Source organism: Semicossyphus pulcher, unplaced genomic scaffold (assembly GCF_022749685.1).
Source record: "Semicossyphus pulcher isolate SPU_LCO1_2020_fin unplaced genomic scaffold, fSemPul1.0.p SCAF_14, whole genome shotgun sequence".
In the NCBI taxonomy this organism is placed as follows: Eukaryota; Metazoa; Chordata; class Actinopteri; order Labriformes; family Labridae; genus Semicossyphus; species Semicossyphus pulcher.
This window is the reverse complement of record NW_027211648.1, coordinates 27,045,666-27,057,986: the sequence shown is the minus strand read 5'-3', so window position 1 is coordinate 27,057,986 and position 12,321 is coordinate 27,045,666. Positions and strand designations below refer to the sequence as shown.

At 40.8% G+C, this 12,321-nt stretch overlaps 1 pseudogene; it reads right to left on the bottom strand.

Moving 5' to 3' along the window:
• Nucleotides 1-427: 427 nt before the first annotated feature.
• LOC138590933 (uncharacterized) overlaps nt 428-12,321 on the bottom strand; it is a 170,623-nt pseudogene continuing 158,729 nt past the window's right edge.

Sequence of the window (12,321 nt, the reverse complement as noted above, 5' to 3'; positions counted from 1 at the left end):
TACCATGAAGATCATCACAGTTCCTTCCTTCACCTTTACTGAGCTCTGCATTCATGACTCCCTTTTCTTTATCGACCCTGTCTCTCTGTCTGTTTACACAGAAGCTCAAACTCTCTGCAGCCGGTTTTCATCTGCTATCATCAGATCTACGACATCGTTCACATCCCTCACACACATTACAGCCTCGTCAGTGCTGACATCATCTTCACTGTCTGATCGACACCAATGTGAGTCGTGTGGAAACTTTCAAACAGTGAATATCTCTTTTCTTTTCTTCACTTGTTGTTCAGCCATTTGGAAAGACAGAACATTTTAAAATCACTTCTTCAGATCTGTGATCAGGTCAATCCTGAAGATTAACCACCCAAAACTTTGAACCTCAGTCAAGGAGTTGAATTGAACACAGAAGAAAAACTACATGCTACAGTCAGTAAACTGACCTCAGAGTCTCCAGTCTACAGTTTGGACTCTCCAGTCCAGCAGACAGCAGCTTCACTCCTGAATCCTGCAGCCTGTTGTCACTCAGGTCCAGCTCTCTCAGATGGGAGGGGTTGGACTTCAGAGCTGAGGCCACAACTTCACAGTGAGTCTCTGACAGTCGACAGTCAGAAAGTCTGTAATGACACATAAATTACATGATATGTTACAATGAAAGAGACACTTTGTGTTTACTTCATGACAGTTTGACACATCAGACTAAATAACAATCTAAGTTTGCTGTTCACCTCAGGGTTCAGCTCATCTTATCTTTCTGTGTTTGACATGAAACAATAATTCTCCTCACTCCCTCTCGTACCTGCACACTTTGCATCTTTGATTTGCTTTAATGTGCAGATAAAGGAGGAGAAAATGTCTGTCTCCAAAGAGTTAGCATGAGGACGTCTTGATTAGAAACCATTTTTACAACTTAGTTAACAATTACAGTCGAGAAAGACGATCTGTCTTTGCTGGCTACCTGCTGCTTTCAGGTTCACGTGCATGAGTGGGAAAATTCAGTGACTGCTGTCAAGTGGGATCGAAACAAAAGGAACCTTTTAACAGTATTAGACGTGTACATATTTAAATCATATTATAATCAAACATCTTGATGTGTATGACAGCTGAGTGCATGAAGTTTTGTCGTCTACATTCTGTTGTGAGCATCTGAAGAACTTATTCAGCAAACAAACATAGTTAACAAACCGGTAAGGTTTCATTATCGTTACCATGACGTCATCAGAAAGATGTTGTCACTGTATCAGTATTAAGATCAATAACATTGGTGTGTATACGATCTCTTAAAGTCTGAATTTCACCATAATGTTCTGAGATATTCATCAGACCTTAAATATTGGTGGAAGCTGTGCATTTCCTGCTACTACTCTTCTCTACAGCAACAAGAGAGAGAAACACCTGTCAGCTTCTTTCTGTGAGCAACAGAATATCAGGAAACACTTCAAAACACAGCCATGTAACACAACCTCCCTCTTTCAAATGTGGAATTCATAAGCAACTAAATGCACCACTGCTCGGTTCAACACACTCAGGGGTGTTACTGTGACAGTCTGTGTCGTATGAGCAGCAGTTCACAGAAGCTAATGTTAGTTCATGTTAGCAAACTGTTCATAGATATTGTTGTGGAACGAACATTTCTGAATCAGTTTGAAGATTTGATGACGATTCTCTGCTTGTGCTACCAAATCACTATGTTACAGCGCTCAACATGATCCCATAGTTTTCACCTGTGGCCACAGTGGCTGCAGCAAACATGAGACACTCAATCTGAATAACACTAATAATACTTCTCCTTTATCTACAGCACGTTGTAGATACAAGTTTACAAAGTGCTTTGAAAACAGAAATACTGGATATATACAGAGCATCACAAAACAAAATAAAGTGCACTGTAGAAATAGAAAAAATAAAGTGGAGTGTGTTTGGTCCCCGAACATCCTCTGTCCTCACTTTGAAATGGATCCAAAACCAGTAACAGAAACATGACAGAAATAACTGCATGAAAGAAATTCTCTCTGTCTTCAGAAATCTGCTTTAGAAAATGAAACAGAACTTATTTGAAACTTTTAAGAATAGTGGTTATAGTCAGTGATTATATAGCACACCTTGTAGAATCTACTCATGTAGTAATAACTTTACTGATAACTGTTTAATACTGTTATATGTTGTGATTAAATGCTGCTGTGATAAAACCTCAACAACAAACTCTTAAATCCTTCATGTGTTTAAACAGGTTTGCATGTTGCCTTCATGAACCAATGCTGTATAGTAAAACAGTCAAATGTAACACATATTAGAAATAAATAGAACAGCTTTTCTTTCATGAACTTAACAGCTAGAAACAAAACTGACTGAAAAACAACATTTTTGCATTGAAAACTTCTGAAACAGCTCAAGAACGTCAGTGACAGAATACAAAAGACAATAGATTTATGAATAAACAAGTGGAACAGTATTTTAAGAGTAATGATAATTCTATAGTGTTGATATCTGAACAACTAAACGACTTATTAACCCGGATTTAAAATGTGAATCACATCTGGACTTACCGAGCCTTTCTGCAGTTCCTCACAGCTGGAATCAGTCTCTGTCTTCCCTGCTCTGATGTGTTGTACTTCTGCAGGTCCAACTCATCCAGAACCTCCTCTGACATCTGCAGCATGTAGGCCAGAGCAGAGCAGTGGATCTCAGAGAGTTTTTTCTCTGATCTGTTCTCTGACTTCAGGAACTCTTGGATCTCCTGATGTACTGAGTGGTCGTTCATCTCAGTCAGACAGTGGAAGATGTTGATGCTTCTGTCAGGAGAGATCTTATAACTGTTCATCTCCTTCAGGTTGTTGATGACTCTCTGGATGATTTCTGGACTGTTGCCTGTCCGGCCCAGCAGGCCTCCTAAGAGTCTCTGGTTGGACTTCAGAGAGAGGCCATGAAGGAAACGAACAAACAGGTCCAGGTGACCATTCTTACTTTGAAGGGATTTCATCATGGCATGCCTCAGAACGTCATCCAGGGATGAGAACTGTCTATCATAGATGTGTTTGTTCTCTTTTAGGAAAGCCTTCAGTACTTGTGTGTTGCTGTTTGTGTAACAGTGGAACATGTAGACTGCAGCCAGAAACTCTTGAACGCTCAGATGAACAAAGCAGTAGACTGTTTTCTGGAAGATCACACACTCTCTTTTAAAGATCTCAGTACAAACTCCTGAGTACACCGAGGCCTCTGTGACATCCAGACCACAGCGCTCCAGGTCTTCTTGGTAGAACATGATGTTTCCTGTCTCCAGATGTTCAAACGCCAGCCTCCCCAGCTTCAGAAGAACTTCCCTGTCAGCCTCCATCAGCTCCTGAGGACTCACCTGATGTCCCTCATCATACTTCTGCTTCTTCCTCTTGGTCTGAACCAGCAGGAAGTGTGAGTACATGTCAGTCAGGGTCTTGGGCAGCTCTCCTCTCTGGCCTGTGGTCAACATGTGCTCCAGAACTGTCGCAGTGATCCAGCAGAAGACTGGGATTAGACACATGATGTGGAGGCTCCTGGATGTCTTCATGTGTGAGATGATTCTGCTGGACAGCTCTTCATCGCTGAATCTCCTCCTGAAGTACTCCTCCTTCTGGGAGTCAGTGAAGCCTCGGACTTCTGTTAACCTGTCAACACACGTAGGAGGGATCTGATTGGCTGCTGCAGGTCGGGAAGTTATCCAGACGAGAGCCTTGGGAAGCAGATTCCCCTCGATGAGATTCATCAACAGGACGTTGACTGATGACTCCTGTGAGACGTCAGACACAACCTGATTGTTGGTGAAGTCCAGTGAAAGCCTGCTTTCATCCAGGCCGTCAAAGATGAACAACAGTTTACAGACAGCGAGCGTCTCTGCTGTGACCTTCTGTAATGCTGGATGGAAAACATGGAGCAGCTTGAGAAGACTGTACTGCTCGTCTTTGATCAAGTTCAGCTCCCTGAAGGAAAGCAGAATCAGCAGACTGACATCTTGGTTTTCCGAGCCCTCTGCCCAGTCCAGAGTGAACTTCTGCACTGAGAAGGTTTTTCCAACACCAGCGACGCCGTTCGTCAGGACCACTCTGATGTCTCTCTGTTGGTCAGGTAAGGATTTAAAGATTTCGTGGCACTTGATTGGAGTGTCATGGAGGGTCTTCCTCTTGGAAGCTGTCTCAAGCTGTCTAACCTCATGTTGGGTGTTAACCTCTTCACTCTGTCCCTCAGTGATGTAGAGCTCAGTGTAGATTCTTTTGAGGAGGGTTCCACTTCCTGGTTCATCAGTTCCTTCAGTCACACGTTCACATCTCCTCCTCAGACTGATCTTATGTTGATCGAAAACCTCCTGCTGACCACCTTTCACAAAACAGAGAACAAAATGAGACGAAACAAGAACATTTGACAATCTGGTGATTATCTTGTTACTAAAAAAGATCAATATAAGAAAATATAAAGTGTTAAAGTTGAGTCCAAATCAGCCTCTGACTGTGTGTCAGTGAACGTGTTTGATTGACAGCAGAGAGAACAGGTTGATCCTCAGCAGCTCGTCTGCAGCGCTTCATCTAAACAGCTCACTGTGGCTGTTTCTTCATCACTGCAATATTTAAAACTGATGCACTGATAAAATCATGCAGACGATGTTCACATCTTGTTGTGTAGACCTTCTTTGAATGATTGGAACCACTAACAAAGCACTGACAATCTCTGTAACAAATACACTACATTTCCTATAGCTGCTGCAAAATAAAATCCTCCCGCTGGTAGGGCTGTCGCGGTGAAGGAATTTACCCTGCGGTGATTTAGGACGGCTCAACCGAGCGGTATGCGGTATTACCACCATGTATCTTTTGTGTTTTTATTTATGCTGATTTTAGTGAAGTATAAGTAAGCTTTATTGTCAGGCTATTGTTACTTATATTGTTGCTTCTTAAATGACAAAGATTACACAGTTTTAAGACAGTTTTAGACCCCTGTTTGAATAATGACTTAGGAGCACTTTAATGCTTACAGTACATCTTGAGAGACGCAGAAAACACGTTGATTATCATCGTTTTTAAAACTTAATTACCATCTAAAGCAGCACCAGCAGCAAAGTCCTTCCCGTCCCTCCTGTCACTCACTGTGGTGTAAGTTTCTTTATCCTTCATCCTCATCAACTGACGGTCAGAGACTCTGAGCTTTCGTGCAGTCTTACTTTTTCTTTAACTCTATTGAGAAGTGTCTCACTGCTGCTTCTCCTGATTTTTGTTCTGCAAACTTGACACCCGACAGCATTCAGGTCCTACTGTTTACTTCATGCTGCGACAGTGACCGGAGAGGGGGGGGAAACTTCACTGCTAATATTGGATAATATTTAGCCTATCTTTATTAGGTTTACACATTTTATTTCATTTTCAGATGGTTTGTTGAACATGGGGTTTTAAGTAGGCGAGCTACGATATTAAAAAGTTAAAAAGTGTGCTGATGGAAGATTTCATGTGAAGCAGCAGCAACAGGAAATGTTTATATCAGACAGAAACCTCAGGAGCTGAAAAATTCAATCACAACATGTTTGTAGGAGCCATGTTGAAGGGTAAAGTGTTGTACACAAATGGCTCCAGCAGGTGTCCCTCTCGGGTTAAGGTAAACCACTTCATATGCGGGAACTTTCTCTCAGGTGTTAGGTGTTGCTAGACGGAGGAGCACACAGTTTTTCGACCACTACAACAGGCTGAAGGTAACGCGACTGAAAGTGAATGTGTAAATGTTTACGGGAAGTGTTGTTATCTTGATTGTGACAAAGACCATTCACGGAGAAATAAATGTTCCAATAACCAAAGGAAGATACTGGACTATCTTATTTCACCATACGCACAGGAGAGTTACAACCGTGAGCGCGTCACTTATTCACTTTAGCCTGTCTATGTAGCACCTCAGTGACTTTTAAGTTTAGGCTTAGCCGCTATGTTAAATATACATTTGTTTTGGGTTCAGATTTTTCCTCAAAGGAGAACACGGGACGAGTGACACAGAGCAGATATGTATGCTGGAGCAGAACACATCAGTTCATTTGTAATGGTATTTATAAAGATCTTAATGTTGGTGCTGAATGACACAACAAATGTCTCTGTATTAAAACAACAAGCCGTGTTTTCAGACACGATGACATCAGCAGACTGATGGACGGTCTTACTTTGTAAAGTGCTGGTCTCACTGGCTGTCTGCAGTCCAGGTGTTGTTCTGGATCTTTTTCCACACTGGGGACAGGAGGAGTCTCCTGATGAACCAGACTGGTCCCAGTATGAGGTGAGGCACTGTCTGCAGAACCAGTGTCCACAGCTGGTAGAGACTGGATCCTTCAGAACGTCCTGACACACAGCACAGCAGGACGGCTGCTCCTCCACAGAAACATGGCTCCTCTTCTTCTCTCTGTGAACACATTTCTTCATGACTAAAACGATTTGTTGAATTTGGTAGAAAAATATCACCATGTGATCGACACAGTCTAGAAGCTGTGATAGCTCACAGAGAGCAGTAAAAGTGTTTGTCATTAATTAACTGCTTTCCTATCAGACAGTCTTATTAAACATTGTGTGATCTGCCTGTAGTTTGTTATTAATACAAACTCAACACTTCCTGCAGCTGCTTCACAGTAAAAGCCTTCCATTAAAGACAGCTGATTATGTGCTTCACTGTTTTACAGTCACTGTGGGCGGCTCAGCTTGACTCAGTGATGTTTGAACTGAGGTCAGAAGTGGCCTAAATTAAACTGAGGTAGAGCAGCAGGCTCAGACACACAGCATGTCACAGAGGTGTCACAGGTTCAAGTCCAGACAGGTGCCTTTGTTTCAGTCTCTTCATGTCTTCTGTAGTACTATCACAAATACAATGATGTCAGTGTGCTGCAGTGTTTCATATGAGATGTTTGTGTCTTTCTCTCTAGTTGAACAACAACACTCACTGAGTCTCAGAGCCTGCTGTGCTCCTCATCCTGAATAAACACATTTAAACACATGAAGTCTTTTCTTTACGTTTTCTAACCACATTGTAACTGCAACAAGTTTCTGATTGTTCCTCCTGTTCTTACTTTATTTACATATATCCCAGCATGCAATGAAAGTAACACTTCATAACACAGAAAACTCAGCAATAATAATCACTAAATTATTATTTTATGATATGATTATATTATTCTCAAACTCAAAATATATCCACCTTAGTTTGAAACAGTTTCTGCAGTAATAACTCTGCACCATGAATATAAATCCATTAGCAAAACATTTAGTATTCATCCTCAATGCATCGTCGTCTGTCAGGTCAGTTTACAGTAACAACAGTCTCTTACTTTGTGTCTGAGGGTCCAGGTTCATTACTGAAGTCTGGAGGACGACCTTTGGACCGGTCACTCTTCAGAGACAGACAGCTGGATACTGCAGACTCTGCTCTCTGTCTGTTGGGCTGAACTCTGCAACACACAAGATGTTTTTATTTATATCACGAGTCCTTGATAAAATCTTCAATTCTACTGCTGCTGTTGATAAATAGGAGATTGAAAGGTTTGTATTCTTCTTCTTAGATTAGTTGACAGCTGTTTAAGGTGACTGACAGCTGTCACTGATACTAAGAGGAACAAATGAACTGAAATGAATCATATAAATGTTTTGTTGTATAACAGTAACAACAGTTATAATAATTGTTTCACCTCAGCAGTAGATAACAGTTTACTCTGTCCAATAGTTAGAGTACATCTTTCCTCCAGATGGCAACTGACAGCAGCCATTTAGTGTCCTGATAACATTTCGTCACCATGTTTTACACAAGCAGTGAGTTAAAGATAAGACAAGTCAACTGTCCCAGAGGGAAGTTCACCCTGGGTAACAGAGCTGCACACAGACACAGCTGCAAACAACTTTAAACTACATGTAACCAACAGTCGTACACTAAAGACAAAACAACAAACCAGAAAAATAAATATCAAAAAGATATGTTTAATATTGCACAAACCAACACAATATTCTGAGTAAAAACATAAAAAATTAATGAAACATTTGAAGCAGATTTTGAACAGTAATGAATCCTATATTTTCTGGAGGTATAAATTCTGAAATGGAGATTTCAAGTGTTTTCCTGCAGGAAAATCATCAGAAGTTTGTGGATATAAAACAGTTTTTTTTGTAGAACAGTTTCTGCATCATTAATATAAATGTATTAGCAAAGCATCTAGTACTCATCGTCAATGCATCGTCGTCTGTCAGGTCAGTTTACAGTATCAACAGTCTCTTACTTTGTGTCTGAGGGTCCAGGTTCATTACTGAAGGCTGGAGGATAACCTTTGGACCGGTCACTCTTCAGAGACAGACAGCTGGATACTCCAGACTCTGCTCTGTCCTCCTCTTCCTCCACACAAACACTCATCTTATTGAGAAAACACACGTCTGTGCAAGAGTCACACGCTAGAACGAGAGAACAGGAAGTAACACACACACACACACACACACACACACACACACACACACACACAACAGTATACAGTTTAATAAAACCAGTCAGCGCTCCACCTGCTCAGTGTTCTTTATCTCTCTTTCTATCTCAATCAACACTTTGTGTCCACAGATGAAACAAACTTTCGAGTTTACTCTAAGTTCTCTTTCCTCTACAGTCCACAGGTGGAAAAGTGACTCAGAGACTTTAACAGTCAAATGATACAAATGTTTATTAACACTCACCCTGCCTCAGCCTTCAGTTTTGTCTCCTGCGCCATCGATTCAAAATGGTGGAGTCTGCTCCGTCGTGAAGTGACGGAACACTTTCACTTTCATGTTCCAGCCCTGTTGAGCCTGTATCCCGTGATCAGGTTGCTCCTCCCCTCTCCATTTACAGGAAATATGGTGAGTCGATGATGTTTCATGAACACACTTCAAAGCTGCCTCAGAAAGACGTGTTCAGAATAGAGTTGAAATCTTTCACACAACATTAAAAGAAGGCATAGGTGATCAATTTAAGAACCGTGCACTGAACTGGATGAAAGACTTGAAGCTGATAATTCATGGAATGATGAATAGAAAAATACTCGCTGTACTGAAAACAAACAAATGCAACTTAAAATACTAAACAGATATTATTACATTCCTTCACAGTGGTGCAAAATGGGTGTAAGAGATGATGGTAAATGTGTTAAATGTGGTGCCACTGAAGGAACTCTGCATGTTCTGCTGTGGGAGTGCAAAGAGTTAAAGATCTTTGGGATGGCGTTACAAAGCAAACAACAACTTACATCAATATTGACGTTCCACTCACACCAGAGTCATGTATACTGGGAGATTTGCATGACTTCAGTAGAGACTCTAGAAGAATCAAATCTCATCTTTTCTCATGTAGCACAAGTAACTATTCATGAAAATAAAACATATTATTTGCACTTATTAAGAAAGAGGCACCACCTTCTAAGGGAGGGAATTAAACACATTGAAGTTTGGTAATAATCAATGTCATTATCTGGTTTGTAAGTTCAGAATGTTTATTTATATTGAAATGATGACAGTGCTGATTTTTTTTTACCTCCTACTGTTACCACAGATGGTTACGGGTTAGGTAGCTAAGCTAACAGGTTAGCGCAGTGGGTCTGAGGCCGGCTTAGTGCTCTGAAACTTTGAGAACAAATTCCTTGACACTCCGGGTGGGATCAAGCTACTGGAACCAGAATAACAGAAACACACCAAGTCCTTTCAATAAGCATATCTCACGCTCGGCATGCGAGCTAACAGGGGTGAAGCCCTGATACTGTCTTCTACTAATGCTGTGGATGACAGGCCCACCTGCTCTGAGTACACCGGCACCACTTGGACAGGGGACTCACTGACAGGGTCCAGTCTATTATTAATATAACAAAACATACGTGTCAGTATTAACTCAGTGTCTCAGTCAGCCAAGGTTTGTCTGTTTATTTCAATACAATGGTGAACCTCCGGTATATTTCCACATCACACGGGGAACCATAAATAAGCAGCATAAATAACTACTTATGAAACTTTAAATTTCACTCATGAAGAAAGAGGCACAAGTTTCAAAGGAGTGAATTTAATCAGATAGAACTTTGATAACAATCAATCTCATGATCTGGGTTGCGAGTCAGAAAGAATTGATTGTTAGTTTCTGCTTGGAAAAATAAAACAGGCAACGACTACGGCTAACTTCTCCTGCAGCTGATCAACAGTTGCATTCCTTCCTTTTCTTCTATTAATTTATCTTTTATTTATTATTCCCACACATTTTTTATTTCTTTATTACAAAAACAGCAACACGGAAAATAGGCCCGATGACATTTCCAGCAAGCTAGCATTGTTACAGTTGGGACGCCAGTTTAGCTCAGCGGTTTAATCACACGTCCCATCTACAGAGGCTACAGTCCTCGATGCACGGGCCCGGGTTTGACTCCCACCCTCGGCCCTTTGCCGCGTGTCATCCTCACTCTCTCTTCCCCTGTTTCCGACACTATCCACTGTCCTCTCTCCTTCAATAGAGGCATACAAAATGTGTTGTTTAACTTGAGGAACTACTTAAAATCACCTTTATTCTGCAACAGAGGCAATATTTTTGAATCCACATGTTCACAGGAGTTCTTGCAGACCTTTCGGAGCAGCAGTGAGTGTTGCTCTGAAAGGTCTGCAAGAACTCCTGTGAACAAGACTTGCTGGCTTTTTCAGAGATGACAGTTTGAAATGCTGTGAATTAGTATTTAATGTGTGAGAAGTTTGTTTGATGTGTGTCTGTGTGTGTAATGCTGCAGCCCTGTTACCATGCTGTACCAACACTCATCACACACACTCTGCTCATTTGCTCAGAACTAAAGTGAAGGAAAGTTAAACTACATGTCACATGGGCGCTAGCAAGGAGATACGTTTAAGGACTCATGGGAAATGGAGTTGTTCATCACAAAGCTGACACACTAACCAAAGTCCTCATTCTAAATGAGACGACCAGGTGTTGAGATTTCAGTGACAGTGATAGATTCTGGTTGATCTCAGATTACAGACAAAAGACGACAAGAACGTGTTCACGTGTAGACAAACCCAGAGAGGATTTCAGAGCTGATCCTAGAACTAACACTGATCTGTTTGTGGTGGCAGATACTTCTATCATTAATCTAAGAAGTTAATAAATACAAAGAGGACAATTCAGATTTATTTTGATGTTCATGTCAAGAATAAAAATAAAAGTTGGTTTACGTTTTGACTCAAACAATAAGAGAAGAATCAGATCCGGATTGAAGAAGAACAAGAACCAACAAAGAGAACCCAAACTGATCAAACTGTATGTGGAGCTTTAAATAGTATTAAGGGAAGTGATGACATCATGTTCTCAGTACCAAAAATACTCTGTTAAGGTTAAGCACCTGCCTTCTCATTGTGACTTTATTAAAGTACAAAAGACTTGAATTTCAAAGTAAAAGTACTCACAGGGCAGTGTTGTGTTCTTATGTTAGTGGATCATTATTGTTGATATATCATAATGTAGGAGTTACTTTATTGTTGTAGTTTGTCCAGGTAGAGTTCGGGTGGATTTTATCTGAACTAATGCATCATATGTTAACTGATCACATGTTTGTATTTAAAATGTTCATCTATGAAGTAACTTGAAAGTAGAGCTTTGAAATAAACGTAGAGGAGTCAAAAATACAACACTTCCTGCTGAATTTATTGGGCACAAGCACCAAGTAGATGTTCTCAGGTAAAGTTCAAGTCCCTCAAAATCTCCAAACAGCTCCTTAAGGGGAGACAAGAGGAGAAAAGTGGATGTGAAGAGGTTAATAAAACGTCAAAGCTTCCTGATATTTATGTTGATGTTTCTGAGTTGCGTCCGTGTCACAGGTTTGATCCCAGTTTGTCTCCCTGTGTGTCTGTCTGAGTGCAGAGAAGACAAAAACACACTGATGTTTATGTCTGGGCTCGTTGTTGGTGCAGCGGCGCCACCTGCTGTCCACACCAGCAAACCTCCAGCTGAAGTCAGACGAGCTCTCTGTCTGTTCTTAAATCACACATCCTTCATGCTCTCTGCTGTGTGTGGGATGTTTCTGTGTTTTGTGTCACATATCTTGTGTTGTTCTGTGTGTGACGCACCCAGAGAAGTGATTTGTGAGCCTCAAGGACAAAATTCTATACGGAGAAAACACAAAACATTTCTTCATTATTTACTCAGGTTTTGCTTTCAGTTTCATCTTTTTCCTTTTGAGTGGCTGCAGGATTTTATTTTATACTTTGTAATTCCTCTCAACTACATTTATAAAAAAGGTTTTCTTACTGCAGATCAAGATTCAGACACTAAATATATCATGAGGTTGGTCCATGTATGTTGTTA